At 46.4% G+C, this 21,226-nt stretch overlaps 1 non-coding gene and 1 pseudogene across 1 annotated transcript; one reads left to right on the top strand and one right to left on the bottom strand.

Annotated features, from left to right (window-relative positions):
• The window catches only part of LOC137312388 (zinc finger protein 850-like), a 568,085-nt pseudogene that overhangs the window by 243,395 nt on the left and 303,464 nt on the right, over positions 1-21,226 (bottom strand).
• trnaa-ugc (transfer RNA alanine (anticodon UGC)) lies at positions 17,036-17,107 on the top strand. Its single transcript has one exon. It is a non-coding gene; the product is annotated as a tRNA-Ala (tRNA).

Below are 21,226 nucleotides of genomic sequence, written 5' to 3'. Positions count from 1 at the left end.
GCTCCCGATTCCAACAGATCAAGTGCAACAGATACATTGCAAACTAATACAACATAACCTCAAAATATTAAATTTTACAGTGAATTCATCCACAGTTAATCAGAGAATGAGATGTGAAAGATTCAGCAGCAAACTCAGTTCAGCATCCAGACATCTGAAGCGGCGTCAGATACACACACAATGAAATAATATTTCATAACAGTGATAACCAATAAATACATTGAAATCCCTGTTAAACTGAACCATGTTATCGGGGAGGGAGGACATTGCTCTGCCTCCTTGTAACACCGAGATCGTGAGCTGTCTCATGACCAATCACTGAAAACACATTTATAAAAAAAAATATTTCAGGAGAGGGTAGTTCCACAACATGAAACTGTTAACAGCTCCTGTTGGTCTGATACCAGCTATTAGCGCAGATACCTGATTCCAAAACATTCAGTACAGGGAATATTTCAGGAACAATGCCAAGGTTAGATATACAAGATCATAACGCATACAATGCAGCTGCCACAAGACAAAAAGACCAGGGACTTAGGACAGTCGATCAACTGATAGAACAGAATAGTCCAATGCCTAATACAGGATGGAAGAAAAATGGTGCCAAGTGGAGCAGCAGAGTTAATACCGATTTGCACCTTGAACAGCTGAGATCATGGCTTACCTGGAACTCCAACGGCTGCAAGAACAGGATAATAAATACATCCTATCTGATACATTACTGAATATCCCATTTCTCTGTGAAGCAATGACTTATGTTGGCCTGGAAACCGCAGCTCCGGCAGGCAGTCTGTGTGGATTCATTACAGCGATCCCTGATTTATACAGAGGGCAAATCTCCACTGACACGGTTATACCCCTGATCATTGCTATTAGTTACAGTCATTTGAACAAACACATTACATCAGCAGCTTTGCCTCCATGTAATTGATGACGTGAATATATCACCAACATCTCAACGTTCAGAACCTTGTGTTAATGAGACCTCTCTCAGGAATAAAGTTAAAAGCTGTGCTCAGAAAGGACTGGTCCAACAACAATGAGCGCCTTCATTTACAGTTTTCATATAATTTACTGACCATGTTCACTCCTGCCGATTCAATTATAAATTTTGCAGGTTTCTCCACATTGTGCATTGAATCCAGCGACACAAACAAACCCGTTTCACTCTGTTCCTGTAGTTTCCCAGTTAAAGTGTGAATTTTGAGTCTCTCACACGAAGACAGCCTCTGAAAGGGACCCCATCCTTTCAGGCAGTGCTGAACAACCCTCTGTGTAAAAAATATGCTCCTCATTTCCCCTCTAGTTGTTATGCCAATTATTTTAAACCTATGACCTCTGGTTAACACTCCAGTTGACTGAGTATGCAGCTTCCACTATTTGCTCCATAACAACCCCTCATTATTTTGAACACCACTAATGGTCTCCCCTAAACCTTCTCTGATCTAAGGATAACAATCCCAGCTTCTCCAATCCCTCCACATAACTGAAGTCCCTCATCCCTGGCACCACTCTGGCAAATCCGCTCTGTACCCTCTCCAAGGCCTTGACATCCTTCTTAAAGCGTGGGTCCCAGTGTTGTATACAATAGTCCATTTGAGGCCTAACCAGTCTTTTGGAAAGGTTTAACATGACTTCTCTATTTGTCAATTCAATGCCCCTATGTACAAACCCGTGTATCCCACACGCTTGCTTAACCACCTTATCAACTTTCCCTGCCACTTTCAAAGATTTGTGAATATGCATCCCCAGGTCCGTCTGCTCTTCCACCAGCCTCAAAATAGTACATTGAGTTACAATGAAATTACAGCACAGGAACAGGCCATTCGGCCCAACTGGTTCATGCCAGCTTTAATGTTCCACACCAGCCTCCTCCCTCCCGACTTGATCTAACCCTATCAGGACTCATTCTTGCTCCCTTTTGTGCTTATCTAGCTTCCCTTTAAATCTACATTATTTGTCTCAACTGCTTCCTGTGGTAGCGCGTTCGACATTCGAACCACTGTTTCGGTAAAGACGTTTAACCTGAATTCCTGGATTTATTAGTGACTAGCTTACATTTATGGCCTCTAATTTTGGTGTCCCTCACAAGTGGAAACATTTCTCTATATCTACCCCACCAAAACCTATCATTATCTTAAAGACCTCCGTCAGGTCACCCTTCAGTTTTCTCTTTTCTACAGAAAAGAGATCCATCCTGTTCAGCCTTTCCTGATAAGTATATCCTCTCACTTCTGGTATCATCCTTGCAAATCTTTTTTTGCACTCTCTCCAAAGCCTTTATATCTTTCTATGATATGGAGACCAGAACTATGCACAATAGTACAAGTGTGGCCGAACCAAGGCTCCACACAAGTTTAACATAACTTCTTTGCTTATCAATTCTATGCCTCTAGAATTGAACCCCAGGGCTTGATTTGTTTTTCCAACCCGTGTCGCTACTTTTAGTGATTTGTGTATCTGTGCCCCAAGGTTTTATTCTTCTAGCACATCCTGTATAATACCAGGTGAAATGGCCTTATACAGTGGCGTTTCTCCATAGACCCTTTGCAAAGGCTGCACCACGCTTCATTACATCCCTCAGGACGTAATCCTGGACCTTGGAGTATGCCAGATGGCAACACTCGGTCATGGACAGCTCCTTCAGCTGGAAGACGAGTAGGTTTCGGGCGAACCAAAGGGCCAACTTCACCGACATGATGGTCTTCCAGAAGCAGTTGATATCTGTCTTGGTGTGCATCCCGGGAAACTGCCCGTGGAGCACAATGACCTGTGTTACTGAGGTGTTGGGGATGAACCCGGACAGATAAAATTCATCTGTCTCCACATCTTCTGCACCAAGGGGCAGCCCACCATAAGATGGACGATGGTCTCCTCCTTGCCGCAGTCTCGAGGGCAGCTCGCGGTGGTACTGAGATTCCGTGCGTGTTGGTAGGAACGCACTGCGAGGGCCCGTCTCACCATCATCCAGGCTACATCCTGGCGCCTGTTGGTAAGTTCTGGCAATGAGTCATTCTTCCAAATGGCATCGACCGTCTGGTCGGGGAACTGCTGGATCAGATCTACCCTCTCCTTTACCTGCAGGACTCACACTGTCTGGCGGCCTTGTGGTCGTCAGGATCCTCTGCACCTGGGACAGATGGGGTTGGGGGATTACGGTTCAGTTGGACGGGACGTCTTGCGTCTGCTCGGCCAGCGTGGCCAGACTCAGCCTTCTCAGTGTGGTGGACAGGTAAAAACTCAGCATGTAGTGACACTTGGTGTTTGCGTACTGGGGCTGTACACATATCCCGAGGCAGCCACACAAAAAGGTCGCCATCAGGATCAGAGTGATTTTGGGAACACTCTTCCCCCCTTTGTCTTGCGTCTTGTACATGGTGTCCCTGTGGACACGTTCTGCCTTGGACTTCCAGACAAAGTGCAAGATAGCTCGGGTGACTGTGTTCAGCGGGGTATGGGCCAGATCCTGGCCACGTGGAGCAACACTGCGAGTACATCACACTTTTCAGCAGGTCCCTGCCGGTTATGGAGAGGGAGCGCCCCACCCACATACCAAGCTTCTGTTTGGCCTTGGCGACCCGCTCTCCCCAGGAATTGGTGAAGGCCAGAGGCCCCCCGAACCAGATGTACAGCACCTTCACGAATCGAAACTAACGGTGAAGAGGACAAGGGACTGGGCTTCCCAACTGCCAAATAAAATGGCCTCGCTTTTATTTCGGTTCACTCCAGCCACCGAGGGCAGCTGGAAACGGTCCCAGATGCCCATCAGTCTGTCAACAGACCGCTGATTGGAGCAAAAGACGGTGACGTCGTCCATGTAGAGGAAAGCTTTAACCTGCTTGCCTCCACGGCCTGGGTTCGTCACCACCCCCCAACCACCCTCCCCCCGATGCCTGCGACCTTCCTGATGGATGCAGCAAACGGATCGATACAACACACAAACAAGACCACGGAGAGAAACAGCCATGCCTGACTCCAGATCCGATTGGAAAGCTCTCTGGCTCCCATCGATTGATCAGGGCTGCACTATAGCTGTCTCTGTACAGTGGTAGGATACAATCACGGATTCCCTTCTCAAACAACATTTTAAAGAGCACGTCCATCATGGACATGTGGGATGTTCTGTCGAAGGCCTTCTCCTGGTCTAGGCTGATGTCCCAGGTGTTCCCCCCGCGTCCTGCATGAAGGCGAACGTATCACTGAGTAGTGCAAGGTTATCAGACATCTTCCTGTCAGGTACAGTACAGTCTGATCCGGGTGGATCTCCAGCTCCAGAGCAGAGCCTGTTGGGATAACTTTAGACAGAATCTTGTATTCGACATTTAGCATGGAAATGGATGCCCAATTTCTGATTTCTTCCCTCTCCCCCTTCTGCTTGTGGATGAGGGTGATGATGCCTTTCCTCATGGACTCTGACATGTTGCCTGTCAGATGCATACCCCCGTACACTTCCAGTAGGTCTGGGCCTATCCAATCCCACAGAGCCGAGTACAACTCAACCGAGTACAATAAGCCATCGCTCCCGGAAGTTCTACTCTTCTCGAAGAACTGGACAGCCTTTTTTCAACTCGTCCAAGGTCAGTGGCTGATCCATGCTCTCCCACTCACATTCCTCTAAAACTTTCATAATAAAGGACAGGAAGGATTGGGAAGGCATGCTCTCTGTGGGCTTCAATTCATACAGCCCGGTATAAAAGGACTTGTTGATCCTCAGTATGTCGGCCTGCGAGGAGATAAGAAGAGCGAGAGTCGGAGCCCCAATCGGTGCCTCAGTCGGTGGCCCCAGTTGGAGGCGCAAGTCGGTGGCCCCAGTCGGAGGCCCCAGTCGGAGACCCAGTCGGAGGCCCCAGTCTGTGGACCCAGTCGGAGGCCCCAGTCGGAGGCCCCAGTCTGTGGCCCCAGTCGGTGGTCCCAGTCGGTGGCCCCAGTACACACTCGGTGAAATCAGAAACAAAACTACAAATCAAAGAGTGACTTCACTGGACAGCAGGTAGGTGATCGGTTGGTGAGTATTACTATTAGGGCATTGGATTAAACAAAGAGATTACATCTATAAGTTAAAGTAGATAACCTTATTATTTCATAAAACTAAGAATTGCAAGTGTACAAAAAATTGCAGTGAAGTAAATAAATAAAACACGGTAAGATGGGGATGGCAGGGCAGGCGGTGTCGTAACTGCAGCATGTGGGAATTGGTGGAGGGTATGGAGATCCCCGGCAACCACATCTTAGATTCGATAATAGTTTCGATTCGTTCAGTGACTGCGAGTCAGGCAGGTGTGGGGACCTAGGATATAGTGCAGGAGGAGCCTCGATCCTTGACCTTGTCCAATAGGTACGAGGTACTTTGCACAGGTATGGATGAAAGCAAAGACTGCAGGGAAAATGGCCAAACTGACCAAGGCACTGTGGTACAGAAGGCCATTCAAGTGGGGGGAGTAAAAATGAATGTGGTAGTGTTAGAGGATAGTATATTCAGTGGGATAGATACTGTTCTCTGCAACCGCGATCGGGAGTTCCGAAGGCTGTGTTGCCTGCCCGGTGCTAGGGTTAAGGACATCTTCTCGCGGCTGGAAAAGAACTTGGAGCATGAGGGGGTGGATCCAAATTTCGTGGTCCACGTAGGAACTAACGACATAGGTAGAACCAAGAATGAGTTTCTGCTGCGACAGTTTGAGCTCGGGTCCAAATTAATTAGCAGAACCTCAAAGGTAATAACCTCTGGATTGTTACCTGAGTCATGTGCAAATTGGCACAGGGAGAAACAGATCAAAGAGTTAACTGCATTGTTCAAAGAGTGGTATGTGAGATAAGGGTTTCGAATCATCGGGCACTGGCGCCAGTACTCGGGAAAGAGCGAGCTGTTCCATCGGGACGGGTTCCACTTAAACTGGGATGGAAGCAGCATCCTGGCGAATGGAATAACTAGGGCTGTAGATAGGGCATTAAACTAAAAAGGGAGAGGGGTCAGGAGAACGGAAATTCAGAAATCTAATGTGAAAAGTCAAGATAACAAAAAAGTGTAGTGATTTGGATTAAAGATAAGCAGACTGTGGCAGGAAGGGACAGAGAGTTTAACGGTAATAGTGCATCAGCAAATAAAGCCAACGCAGGAAATAATGGTAAAAAGTCAAAATTAATGGTTATTTATCTGAATGCATGGAACATTCGTAACAAGATAGACAAATTAGTCGTACAAATAGAAATGAATAGGTTTGAACTAATAGCCATTATAGAGATATGGTTGCAAAGTTACCAAGGTTGGAAACTAAATATTCCATGGTACATGATGTTTAGGAAAGACAGGCAGAATGAATAAGTAGCACTAATAATAAAGGATGACATAAGGACAGTGGTGAGAAAGGATCTTGTCTCGGAAGACCAGGCATTAGAATCAGTATGGGTGGAAATAAGAAATAACAAGGGGTAGAAAACACTGATGGGTGTAAATTATAGGCTTCCTATTAGTAACTATACCGTTTAACAGATTATTAATGATGAAATAATAGAAGCTTGTAACAAAGGTAATGCAGTCATCATGGGGGACTTCAATCTTCATATAGACTGGGCAAATTAAATTGGCAAATGTAGTTTTGAGGATGAGTTCATGGAATGCATTCGCGATGGTTTCCTAGAGCAATACTTCATTGAACCCACCAGGGGACAGGCTATTTTAGATTTTGTATTAAGAGACAGGGTTAATTAGTAATCTCACAGTAAAAGATCCTCTGGGGAAGAGTGATCATAATATTATAGGTTCTCACATTGAGTTTGAGGGTTACGGACTTAAGTCAGAAACTAGAGTTTTAACTGAAACAAAGCCAATTATATAGGTATCAGGGCGAGCTGGTTAAAGTGCATTGGGAAATTAGATTAAAGGGTATGAGGGTTGATTAGCAAAAGCAAACGTTTAAAGAAATATTTCGATGTTCACAACAAAAATACATTCCATTGAGAAATGAAAACTCCACGGGAAAAGTGATCCATCCGCAACTAACCAAATAAGTTAAGGAGAGTACTAGATTGAAAGACGAGGGTTATAATGTTGGCAAGAAGAGCAATAAACATGAGGATTGGGAGAGTTTTAGAAACCAACAAAAGATTGATAAAACAGGAGAAAGTAGACTGTGAAAGTAAACTAGCAAGAAATATGAAAACGGATTGTAAGAGCTTCTACAAGTATGTAAAAAGGAAGAGAGCAGCAAAAGTAAATGTTGGTTCCTTAGAGGCTGAGACAGGAGAAATTATAATGGGGAATCAGGAAATGGCAGAGATGAAATGAACATAGAAGATATAAAAAGCATACCAGAAATAGTGGGGAACCAAGGGGCTAATGAAAGTGAGGAACTTAAATTAATCAATATCAATAGAGAAAAGGTAATTGAGAAACGAATGGGACTAAAAGCAGGTAAATCCCATGGACCTGATGGCCTGCAACCTAGGGTGCGCAAAGAGGTGGCTGCAGAGATAGTGGATGCATTGGTTATGATCTGTCAAAATTCACTAGATTCTAGAACGGTCCCAGTGGATTGGAAGGTAGCAAATGTAACCCCGTTATTCAAGAAAGGAGGGAGAGAGGAAAGAGGGAACGACAGGCCGTTTAGCCGAATATCAGTTATCGGGAAAATGCTGGAATCCATTATTAAGGAAGTGGTGACAGGCACTTAGGGCACCATAATCATAACATGGTTCGGCAGAGTCCACGTGGTTTTATGAAAGGGAAATCGTGTTTGAAAAATTTATTCGAGTTTTTTTGAGGATGTAACTAGCAGGGTAGATCAATGGGAACCAGTGGATGTAGTATATTTGGATTTTCAAAAGGCATTCATTAAGGTGCCTCATAAAACAGGTCAAATGGTTGGGGGGTAACATATTAGCATGGATAGAGGATTGGTTAACGGACAAAAGACAGAGAGTATGGATAAACGGGTCCTTTTTAGGTTGGCAGGCTGTAACTAGTGGGGTACCGCTTGGGCCTCAGTTATTTACAATCTATATTAATGAATTAGATGAAGGGTCCGAGTGTAATATATCCAAGTTTTGCTGACGATGCAAAGCGAGGTGGGAACGTAAGCTGTGAGGAGGACACAACGAGTCTGCAAGGGGATATAGACAGGTTAAGTGAGAGGGCAAGAAGATGGCAGATGGAACTGTGAGGCAAGTCACTTTGGCAGGAAGAATAGAAAAACAGAATATTTTTTTAAATGGTGAGAAACTATTAAATGTTGGTGTTCAGAGAGGCTTTGGTGTCCTCGTGCAAGAAACACAAAAGGTTAGCTCTCAGGTACAAGATGAAATTAGGAAAGCAATTGGCATGTTGGCCTTTATTACAAGAGGGTTGGGTACAAGAGTAAGGAAGTCTTTCTACAATCATACAGGGCTTTGGTGAGACCTCACCTGGAGTACTGCGTACAGTTTTGGTCTCTTTAACTAAGGAAGGATACACTTGCCTTAGAGGCGGTACAATAAAAGGTTCACTAGATTAATTCCTGGTATGAGAGGGTTATCCTATGAGGGCAGGTGGAGTAGAATCGGCCTAAACTTTCTGAAGTTTAGAAGAATGAGAGGTGATCTCATTGAAACACATGACATTCTGAAGGGGGTGAACAGGGTAAATGCTGAGAGGTTGTTTCCCCTGGCTGGAGAGTCCTCAACGAGGGGACGCAGTCGCAGTATAAGGGGTCGGCCATTCAAGACTGAGATGAGGAGGAATTTCTTCACTCAGAGGGTTGTGAATCTTTGGAATTCTCTACCCCAGAGGGCTGTGGATGCTCAGTCGTTCAGTATGTTAAAGGGTGAGATCGATAGATTTTTGTACTCTCGGGGAATCAAAAGATATGGGGATCGGGCAGGAAAGTGGATTTGAGGTCGAAGATTAACCATGATCTGATTGAATGGCGGAGCAGGCTCGGGGGAAGGTATGGCCTACTCCTGCTCCTGTTTCTTATTTCTGATTATTCCAACATCGACACCCATCATCTGCAGCAGCGGCAGATTCTCATGCTTCTCTGGAGCTGTGACACTTCCCTCTGATTCTTTCCCTCCTTCTGAACACCTTTGAGGATGAAGAAGCTCTTGATGTTGGCCTTGATCGCTTCCCACCCATGCACCGTGGTGTCGAAGACGGGTTTCACTTTCCTCCGACCTGTGCGATCCCTCTTTCGTTCGTCGATGTTCTCCGGGGTCAACAATCTCACGTTCAGCTTCCATATTCACTTGCCCGCCCTCTGGTCCTCCTGCGATTGACATTCGGCCAGTAGGAGGCAGTGGTCAGAGAGTAACACCGGCTGGACGTCGGTGGATCTGACCTTGAGCGTTGGGGACACATATACGATGTCTATCCTGGAACGGACGGACCCGTCTGGCCTGGACCAGTGTATCTCCGCGGTGGTTCATCTGCAGGGATGCTGAAAACGGCGCGAAGCTTTGTGTCTTTCACCACCTGCAACAGGAGCTTGGACGTGGAATCCAGTATTCCACCGCCCCTGCTGGATCGCCCAGCTGCAATAGAGATGCTGAATGACCTCCAGCCTATCGCTCTTGGGGGCCGGGGCGTAAACATTGATCAGTCGGAGCAGGGCGTTATATTCAGAACGTCTGCTACGAGCAGGAGGTCGACCACCACTTCCTTAACCTCGGTGATGGAGAATTGGCCTCCTCGCAGCAGAATTCCCAGGCCCGAGGAACGATTATCATTGCCTCCCGACCAGATCGACTACCCCTGGTTAACATGCGTGACCACTGACGGTAGTTGCTGAGGTTCGGCATCCAGCACTCCTGCAAGAACAGTAGGTCCCTCTTGACCCTGGACAGTTAGTTCAGGGATGCAGCACATTGCCAAGTCGATTTAACACGATGCACGTTCATTGATGCGATTTGTAAAGCCATTTTAAAAATACAAAAGGGATGAAATTAAGGTCGTACATTTGTTTCAGTCGTGTTCTACGTTACCCTCCGTTTCCATCCCATGGTCCAGATTCTGCATTCGCGTGGTGTGCACAAACTGCTGGACCGTCCTTAGACTGAGGTACGAGGTCTGTCCTCCCTTGGGGATTATCTGCGCTCGGGGGTCATCAGCGGGTTCTCGTGGGGCGATGTGCCTGTGAGATCTAGGACTGGATCCGGCTCCTCGGCTCTCGCTGGTTGTTCTCTCTCCGTGTCGCTTCTCCTTGTGCCCCGGGGCGGGGTGTTACTGCCCCCGAGTTCCTGGAGCTGGAGCGTGCTGTCTGTGTCACTTGTTCCGGTGCCCCCATGCTGGGCATTTTTGCTCCCGAGACCCTGGAGCTGGAGCGTGCTGTCTGTGTCACTTCTTCCTGTTGTGTTTTGCCGCTCACTTTGATAAAGCCGGGGTCTTCCCCCTTTTTACTGTTCGTTAGCCTGGAAGCAGCCGCTGTTGCCCGTTGAGGACTCCAAGCGCCTCTTGCCGCCGGTCCCACCTTTTGCGTCAGTTCCTCTGCTTCTACGGGACTTCCTCTTTTTCTTTTCCTGCGTGGTCCATGCTTCCTCCGAACACACCCCTCGTGCACCTTCCATTGGTTCTGTGTGTTTGTCGATAGTCTCGGGATTGAGTGTCGGGGTTTGGCTGGGTTCCTCGACGCTCCCTTGCTGCTCTTTTTCCTCCTCCTGTTCTTTGGCTCTGTCACACGGAATCCACAGTGGGGGAGGTGGGGCGAGGTCTGGTCTCCTCTGGAATCGTCACGACTGCTGCTCCCTTCCCCTGCATCACCTCGCACCTCGCTGCCTGTGCCTAGCTGTTTCTGCGGTTTGGTCAGGTCTCGTATAGATGGACAGCCTCTCCGCAAAAGTTGCCGCACTTGGCCTTCTGACAGTCCACTGTGTCTGGTGTCTCTCTCTGCAGCAAATCACTGCCTTGCAGGTGGCCGCCCCGTGCCCGGGTTTGTTGCAAGAGCGACACACTCTGTGCTGCCTTTGGTACGACACCTACACACGACTGGAGAAACAGTCTATTTGCTCTGCAAGCACGAAGCACTCGACCGAACATGCCATTTGAACAGAGTTTCTACGCACTACAGCAAACAGAACTCATGTCCGAAACTACAGCAATATCTCCCAATCAAAGCAGGATTATTTTTCCAGCAAAATTCTGTGAGTGGAGGAAAGTTACATAATACAAATTGGTTATTTCTCCGGCAAATTGGAGTGAGTGGAGGATAATTACAGAATATCAATTGGTTATTTCTTCAGCAATATTTCAAGCGAGTGCTGGACCTGCTTCTACCAGGGATGGAGATCACCACATACAAAAGGTAGGCAATGCATAAAATGATCAGGAGCAGAATGATCTCCTGTTCCAGTTTCGATCTCCTAAAGGTTCAGAGCGGAAATTCCCACATTCCCCCCAATTGGTATGGGTTTTTATCTGTTTTTTCCCCTGCCGCAGGAGATCGCAAGTTTTTGAGTGGAGTGGAGAGTGTGTATAGTGTGAAACACAAAGTATGACAATTCCATTAGACAGGCTGGATCGACCAGAGGGTCTTTTCCTGTCTGTCATTTTCCGTATGTTTGTATGTTTGCAAAATGCGATGTGGGGATGATAGTTGCACAATACAAATTATGTGCGTAAAATCAATCCCAATGACTTACAGTAGTGATTGACAGGGGAATTACCCAATCATTTCCATTCTTGCCGGGAATAGTGGCGTCACTACAGGCAGCCCGAAATAAACTGTGAATTTTAGCTATGAGCGGGGTTGAGTGATGTTGCCAATTATAGATCTAAAATAAAATTGAAGCTGCATCGGCTGGAAATCGAACCCACGTCACTCGTGTGTGAAACAAGAAGTCGACCACTGAACCTACAATGCTTCACTCTAGAGTATTTGAGCTTCTTATGTCTCCAACAAGCAGCTGTAAGAGCTGGTTGTCTAGGAAAGACAAAGGAGGAAACACGCTTGTAAACTTCAACTGGAGCTCATTTTTGAATGCAACTGTCATTCAGTGGTAAAGCGCATGTGCGCAGGTTTGTGTTCTATTCCGGCCATCTCCATTCACTTATGTTGAGAATTTTGGAAAGATCCTCTTCGACTCGCCTCGCCTTTACACACAAGGACAGGCAAGACATTCTTTATCTCGAGAAAAATCTAATGTTCCGCATAGGATACAATTCAATAGAAGAGCGCACGCGCCGTTTCAATGGCCGCCAACCCCATCTCGTCAAGATATTTTCAGTGAAACGATCTTTAAACACAAACCCATATTTGGGACATGTCCTAAGTCCGGCTTTAGTGAAATGTGACCCAGTTCTCTCTTCGTCTCATGTTGCTCTCTTATGAAATTCAAGCACTCAAAACATTCTTGAAGGCTTCTGCTACAATATGCCTGAGCATTTCTAATCCCGTCCAACTGAATGCTTCCTGACTGATCAGAGCAGCTTTCGAAAACGGGGACCTGAAACAGGAAGGATGGTTAAAGTCCAGTAGTGCTTGCAACTACTTTTGGAGATAACTCTCATATCTCCACCCCCTCGAACACTCTGTTCCGGATGATAACAAATAACCCTAAATGGGTTAAATCCGAGCTTTTGAGAGGTAAAGTCTTGGACCAAATCGTCACAACGCCCTGACATTCGATATCTGCCGATGTCTGCCGATGAGGTCTTAAATTCTTAACACTCCTGGATCTCCTCCTGCACCTTCGTTTTTTCAACAAATGTTGCTCCACAACTCTGTGAGGCCACTTTTATGTCAAAGAACTACTCTCGATAATCCTGCACTAACAACACACATTCGGTTCCGAAAACCATATTCACCTGTTTTAAAAGAAGAAAACAGAAAATCCACTGTGGTTGTTCTTGAGAACCCAAGGGATGAATTGCATCACATGCTTTTGCCAATTCCTGATTTCCTTCCATCAACGTGGGGAAATATCCACTCAAATTAAGAAACTTAAAAATGTAATAATTCCTGTTATATGTTTACATTCTGCAATAGAAAAGTTGCTGCTTAGTGAATATTTAGGCAGAGTTAATCGTATACTAGAAAAAAAATCGAAATCAGCTGCCTGTGGAAGGGGTTAACTTCCCTGCAGCGAAAAGAAGGCGGAACCAGATATCATCAGACTCACGCAGCTTGTACACGCAGCTTTCACATCAACTTGAAAAAACTTAGCTGAATGAAAAAGAGCCTAACTTCATTTTACTTCTAACCCCAACATATCTTTGTGCCGTTAAGCAATAATAACATGCACAAAGATCCTAATACAATTCAATTCCAGAAAATAAATGTTAGCTTATTTTTGACTTCCAATTTTCAATGCATGAGCCGTGAAAGCACAGACTTTTTTGTGATCCAAACTTTTTTTTTCCATCGGAATTGAAAATCAGTTAAAACAAGCAGAAATCATTCATAACATCACTATGAACTTTAAACATATTCCTGTCAGGGAAGACAGCATTTTAGTTCATCCATCTCTTTTTAAAAAGATTAGGTTGTGCCTGCGCTTGTGCCTACTAATTACACCCAAAATTAACTCCTTATCCACCTCAAATCATTAATTCCCTGGCATTTGTAAGAAATTCAAAAAAGAAAATTGCCTTAAATGTGATAATCTCATGTCGGGAACGAAAGACTCTCACATAATTTACAATAAGCAGAATTTCACCGTGGCCAAAATAAAAGTCTGTTTTTCACAATTTAATAGATGAGTTCACCTCAATATCTCCAATTTAATTTAGCAATATCTTAAACTTAACACAATTCAAAACAGATAGTATTATAGAAATAGCACGTGCTTAAAAAAACAATAAATTACTTTACCTTTCTTTTTGTTGTTTCTTCAGTCGCCTTTCCAATTGAGCATAAAAAGTACTGAATATAATTGAAGAAAAGTTAGCCTTCGCAGCTGAACAAAATCTTTGTACCATTCTTACACTGCAGGCTGAAAAAGAAGGTGTCGCCACAGCCAATGGCCCAGAACATTCACACAGGCTTTTGAAGAAACAGTGCGCTGCAAACAAAAGAACTTTTGTGGCTTCTAACTACAAAAGGGATTGGATCTTCCCCTCTCTCCTTCTTTATTGTATGATAAACTAATTTATCCTGTTTTCTCCCAAACCAATTTTCAATTTCTGTTGTTTGCTCCTTAACCCCATTTTGTAGTGAGTCAATGTCTCAAGCTCACAGTCTTTGTCTCACCCAGACCTATTATCTCTTAGACAATTCTTAACAGACTTCTATGCCCAGATTCTTTTCCAAAAGCTTCCCTGATTGTCCCCAATGTTACTGTTAGTATTGGAGGGAAAAACTCATGTTCCCGCCGAAACGGTTTTCCCACCTTAACGGACTGGGTTCAGCACCTTGTCCGTCGGAGGCATTTAGTTTCACTCAATCCACATTATCTCATGTCAAGCTCCGACGTCGCAGTCGCCAGTTTATAAGATCGATTCAGACTCTTCACCAATATGTTGCGATTAATCGTTTATTGAATATAAGCAAGTATCAACACACACAATGTTGATGGCCATAGTATTACTAAGAAGGACATAATACTAACCTTTAGTCTTGCTTTGGATAGAAGCTGGAACACTCGGTTGGCTGCTTATCCGTCTCTCTCTCTCTCTCTCTCGCCGTCTTGTCCTTCTATAAATTCAAATGTAAAACTCGAATTCTTTATACCGCTCATTTCATGCAAACTCTCCCTTATCTTTATTTGTTATTCAAATTCCTTGACCCCCCTATCAGAACTGCTCATGGTCTGTGCGGACAAAATACCCCTACATCTCGACATACCCAAGGTCTAAATATTCTCACCAAATTCTCAACAAATTCTCAACAAATTCTCAACATATTCTCAACACATTCTCTACATAGTCGCAACACATTCACAGTGTCGCCTTTTATCTTCTGCAAAATGCTTGAACCCTGCAATATAATCAGATCCAGCATCACCTCGCTCAGTCTGGCATTCTGTATTCTGGGTAAGTTTTAAGTCGTCCATTGCATGAACCTCAGCGACTATCCTCCGATTCCCAGCGAGCTTATGTTCATAAGCGGGTGCTGTTTATGCATTAAGATGCCGAATGTAAACGTGATTGGTTTCTATGGTTTATATTTTAAAAACTCCGAATCGAAATGTACGCTCTATATGTTGGAAATGCCTAATCTTACACCAAGGAGCCTCTTCCCCCTCTCCCACCCGCCGCCCACGGAAAGATGAATCTTCTGAGGCTCCACAGCATTAAATTGGGCCGGAGAAGGACTTCATCGCATGGTTCCCTCAGCAGCTCAGCTCATAGCAGCCGCTGACTGACCGGAATGTGTGACGGTGCAATATCGAGCGAGCAATCCCAGTTCTCGTTCCTGTTCGACGCTCTGTCATTCATACAACTCACTTTATGATTCAGATGCTGGAATTCAGCGGAAATGCGTTTTGGCTACATAGAGGTAAGAATTGGCTGGATGTTAAGCGGTTCTTCATTTCCCAGAGAGCAGCGAGCCTCTGGAATGCATTGCCGGCTGATGTGGTGGATACTGAGTCTTTCTCTGCCTTCTCGACGGATCGGGATTGTTTTTTGAATGGGACAGAGATCGCATCCTATGGAAGGTGAGTGGTTTTACAGTTCACCTCCGCATGCTCAGTGTCATGCTGGTTTCGATCACCTGAAGATGTCGGGGAGGAATTTTCCAGAATTTGGCCCTGTATTTGTTTCTGGTTTGTCACAGCTCCCAGTAGATTACATGTTACCGGTGGATGGGGCGGATGGTGTCGATAGGAAGTGTCCAGTCACGATGCTCCGGGCATGTGGGACAGAATTGATGAACCAGCTGGTCTTTTCCTGATCATCATGTCCGTCAGTAACCACAGCTCGTCAAGGTGTTTTTTTGTGAATTGATCTTTACACACAAACTCACACCTGGCCCTTTATAGTGAAATGAGACTCAATGCTGTCTATGCCTCACGATGCCCTCCTCGGAAGCTGGAGGACTCGAAATATTCTTGCCGGCCTCTGCTACAATGTGCCTGAGCATTTCTAGTCCCGTCCAACCGGAAGCAAAGTGACTGATAACGGGACCGTTCGAAAAATGCGCCCTGAAATAGGAGGGATGGTTACAGCACAGTTCAAAGAGTCTGTCCCTCCTTTCCAGGCCATTCTTCTCAACTCCCGCTGTCTCATTAGACTAAGTGCCGAGGCCTGGTTTCTTCCGTTCACCCACAGTCGTATCAGTTCCGCATACTTCATCTTTAATTGTCTGGTTGCAGCAGAAAACTAGACGATTTTAAGCCAAGTATACAAAGTGTCACCACTCACCACACCAGCCGGCAATGCATTCCACAGACTCACAACTCTGGAAAATTAAGAACCGTCCAACATCCAGGCTCTTCTTATCTCTGTGTGGTCCAAACGCCTGTTCCCTGCTCCTCCCCAATCTTTGAAACTGGAAATAATCTATCACGTGGCAGACCCACCATGGGTGGTCTCATAAAATGAGAACAATCAGTTCTTCTTTCCTTGGGTAGCTATTTATTTTACTTGGGGATGTAGCTCAAAGGTAGAGCGCATGCTTCGCATGTACGAGGTCTCTGGGTTCAATCCCCAGCATCTGCATAAATAGTTTTCATCAAAATTCGGCACGGAAAGGCGAATCTCGCTTTCTGAGCGCAGCGAGTTCCATCTTCTGAGTGCTCGACAAGCATTAAATTGTCCCGGAGCAGGATTTCATCTCACGGTCCCCTCAGGAGCTCAGCTCATCGCCGCCGCCGACTGACTAGAATGTGTGACAGTGCAATGTCGAGCGAGCAGTCCCAGCTCTTGTTTGACGCTGTGTCATTCATTGATCTCACGTTATGATTCAGAGTTTGGATGTCAGCCTCGTCACTGACTAATGGCAATTGTATTTTTTTTTATTTCCGCTGACTATTTTTTTGGAAAGTTCAAAGTAAAAAGGAGCAGAAACCCCGTGAACTGAAGCGGAGGTTGAACATTGTGAGCACGTGGAACGACTGGGCATCTCGTTGTCCGGGAGAGTCAGAGCGGGAAGCCCACTTTTTTATTCTAAAGTGGAAGGGCTTTTACTAAGGGGATGTAACTCAGTGGAAGAGTGCGTCCTTTGCATGTATGAGGTCCCGGGTTCAATCCCCGGCATCTCCAAACGCTTTATGTTTCGAATTTTGAAAAGACCCTCTTGTCCTCACCTCACCTTTACACACAAGGACAGGAAAGGGTTTCTTCAACTCGAGAAAAACCGAACGCTCTGCACACGATACAATTCAACTAAAGCACGCATGCGCCTTTGAAATGGCTCCCATCCCGGGGCTGGAGAGCGTGCCCAGTAATAATAAGAGAAAATAGGAGCAGGAGTCGGCTATTCGGACCTCCGAGCCTGCTCCGCTATTATATATGATCATGGCTGATCCTCGATCTCAATACCATATCCCCGCTCTCCCTCCATACGCTTTGATGCCTTCTGTGTGTAGATATCTGTCTTTCTTAAATATATTCAGTGACTTGGCCTCCACAGCCTTCTGTGGTAGAGAATTCCACAGGTTCACCACCCTCTGAGTGAAGAAATAGATTATTTCCAATTTCACAGATTGAGGCGGAGCAGCGGACATGCGATTAGACCATACAGAGGTAAGAATAGTCTGGGTTTTCGGAAGTTCTTCTTTTTCCAGAGAATACTGAGTATGTGGAATGCATTCTCGGCTGGTGTAGTGGGTGCTGACTCTCTCTTGGCCTTCTCGAGGGATCTGGACCGGTTCTTGACTGAGGCAGAGATAGAAGGTGAGTGGTTTTACAGTTCACCTACACATGGTCAGTGTGATCCACTGAACTCGATTCGATCGTCTGAGGGATTCGGCGAGGAATTTCCCAGAATTTCCCCTTATTATTGGCCCATTATTTTTTTCTGGTTTCTAACCGCTCCCAGTTGATTACATGTTTCCGGTGTGTGGGGCGGGTGGTGCAGGTAGGAAGTGTCCAGTCACGATGCAGCAGGCAAGTGGGACAGGATTGATGAACCAGCTGGCCTTTTCCTGCCCGACATGTCCGTCTGTAACTCCAGCTCGTCAAGCTGTTTTTTGTGAAGTGATCTTTAAACACTAACCCACACCTGGGGAATTCCTGCTTCCGTCTATAGTGAAATGAGACTCAATGCTCTCTGCGCCTCACCATGCCCTCCTCTGAAGCTCAGGGACTCGAAATATTCTTGCCGGCCTCTGCTACAATCTCCCTGAGCGTTTCTAGCCCCGTCCAATCGTAATCAAAGTGACTGATAACGGGAGCGTTCGAAAAATGTGCCCTGAAATCGGAAGGATGGTTACGGCATTGACAAAGGAGGCTCTCCCTCTCTCCCAGCATTTCTTCTCAACGCCCCCTTTCTCATTGTTCTGAGTGCCGAGGTCTGGTTTCTTCCGTTCACCCACAATTATATCAGGTCCACAAACGTCATGTTTAATTGTCTGGTTGGAGCAGAAAATGAGATGAACTGAAGCCCAGAAAAACCTTGGGTGGCCTCATAAATTGAAGGCGATCAGTTCTTCGTTGGAATTCGCTTTTATCTCTGTATGTACCTCAGTGGTAGAGCGAATTGGCGGTTCTGGGTTCAATTCCCAGCATCTCCAAAGATGATTTTTCACCAGAATTATCCACAGAAAAGCGAATCTTGGTTTCGGAGTGTCGCGAATACCAACCTCTGAGGCTCGACAAGCATTAAATTGCCCCGAGCTGGATTTAATCTCACGGTCTCCTCAGCAGTTCAGCTCATAACAGCCGCTGACTGATCGGAATGTATGACGGTGCAATGTCCAGCGAGGCGTTCGAAGAACGGCGACCTGAAACAGAAATAATGGTCAGCACAGCCCCAGGAGACTCCCCCCCTCTCTGAGACTTTCTTCACAACGCTCCCATTCTCATTTTCGAAGTCGCCAGACATGGTTTCTTCTGTTCAACTACATCTGTATCACGTCCGCAAACCTCAGGTATGGTTGTCTCCAATGATTACAAAAGGAGATGTTTTTCAGCCCAGTAAATCCTCGGGTAGACTTAGGAAAATGAGGCACTTAGTCCTTTTACACTTAGTTAGAGATCGTTATTTCTGGTGCTGCAGCTCAGTGATAGACCGGATGTTTCGCGTGTATGAGGTCTCAGGTCTATCCCCAAGAACTTTATCTTTTGAATTCCGATCAGTCGGCGGCTACTTTGAGCTGAGCTGCTGAGGGGACCGTGAGATGAAGTCCTGCTCCGGAACAATTGAATGCTTGTCTCAAAAGTTGAAACTCGCTTCCCTCTGAAAAGACGATTCGTCCATCTGTGGGTCATTCTGGTGAAAAAAAAATCAATGTTGGAGGGTTAGATATTGAACCCAGAAATATATACACGCAAAGCAGGCACTATATCACTGAGTTACAACCCCGGATCTAATAGACCTATAACCAAGGGTAGAAGGACTGAGTGTTTACTGTCTTAAGACCATCCGATGATTACTGGGCTTAAAATCATCTCCTCTTATGCTTCAAGCAGACAACAGCCACGTAGTCCCGTAGCGGACGAGAAATTCTCAGGCGCATTGAGGCAGAGGCCTGCAAGAATATTTCGAGCCCTTGAGCTTCAGAGGAGGATAACGCGAGACGCAGAGTCATTGAATCTCGTTTTACGAAAGACAGACACAGGACATGTCCCAGGTGTGGGTTTGTGTGACGATCGCTTCATTGAAAACACCTTGACGAGCTGGGGATGTGGACGAACAAACGGAAATGACGGGCAGTAAAAGACCAGCTGGTCAATCAGGCCTGCCCCTCAATCGTGATGGCTGCAGCATCATTACGGACGCTTGCACACCTTCCCCCCACCCGCATCCATGTCATTTCCTGGGAAAGGCAAAAATCCAGGGCCTTCAAGGAATAGAATACCTTGGAAAATTCCTCCCCGACCCCCTCCGGTGATCGAAACCAGTTCAGGAGATCACATGGATCGTACGTACGTTAACTGTAAATCCTCTTACCTCTGCCCCAGCGAAAAACCGGTCCAGCTCCCTGGAGAAGGCAGACAGAGAGTCAGCCCCCACCACACCAGCCAGCAACGCATTCCAGAGGTTCACTACTCACTGGGAAAAGAAGAACCGCCAAACATCCAGCCTATTCCTACCTCTGTGTAGTCTAAATTCTTGTCCCAGGTCCTCCCCAATCTGTCAAAGTGGAATAATCTCTCATTGGGCCCGCAATCCAGCCCTGGGTTCGGAACCATTGATACGGTGCGTGCGCTGTTCCACTGAATGCTATCCTGTGCGGAGCATTCGGTTTTTCTCGAGGTAACAAAAGTCTTGCCTCTCGCACTCCACACTCTGCACTCTCTCACTCTCGCACTCTGCACGTCGACCTCTTGCACTCTCACAATCTCACACTCCACATTTCACACTCTCCAACTTTCGCTCTTTGCACTCTGCACTCCGCACTGTGGCACTTCGCACACTCGCACTCTCACACTCCGCATTTCGCACTCTCACACGCTCGCACATCGCACTCTCGCACTCCGCACTCTTGCGCAACGAAATCTCGTACTCCCGCTTTTCACACTCTGGCACTTCGCACACTCGCACTGTCACACTCTGGCATTCTCACAGTCCGCATTTAGCACTCTTGCACTTTGCACTCTCGCCCTCCTCACTCTCACACTCCCGCACTCCGCACTCTCACACACTCACTCTCCGTAATCCACACTCACGCATTTTGCACTCTCGCACTCCACATTCTCTCAGTCTCGCACTCTCGCACACTCGCACTTTGCACTCTCACACTTCGCACTCTCGCAGTCTCGCACTCTTGCACTCCCGCATTCCGCACTCTCGCACTCCCCACTCTCGCACTCTTGCAGCCTCGCATTTCGCACTCTCGCACTCTCAAACTCCGCATATCGCACTCTTTCACTCTCGCACTCCGCAGGCTTGCACTCTCACACTTTGGACTCCTGCACTCCGCACTCTCGCAATCTGGCACTCTGCACTCTCGCGCTCTAGCACACCGCACTCCACACACTTTCACTCCGCACTCTCGCACTCTTGCACTCTGCACTCTCGCACTCTGCACTCTCGCACTCCGAACTCTCGCAGTCCGCTCTCTCGCACTCTCACTGTCCGTAATCTGCACTCTCGCACAGTCTCATTCTCGCACTTCGCACTCTCGCATTCTCGCACTCCTTGTTCTGGACTCCCTCCCGCCCTGAGGAAATAGTTTCTCTCTTCCTACCCTATCACATACTTTAATCATTTTAATC

The sequence above is a fragment of the Heptranchias perlo genome, unplaced genomic scaffold, assembly GCF_035084215.1.
Source record: "Heptranchias perlo isolate sHepPer1 unplaced genomic scaffold, sHepPer1.hap1 HAP1_SCAFFOLD_43, whole genome shotgun sequence".
Taxonomy (NCBI): Eukaryota; Metazoa; Chordata; class Chondrichthyes; order Hexanchiformes; family Hexanchidae; genus Heptranchias; species Heptranchias perlo.
This window is presented reverse-complemented; position numbering and strand designations above follow the sequence as displayed.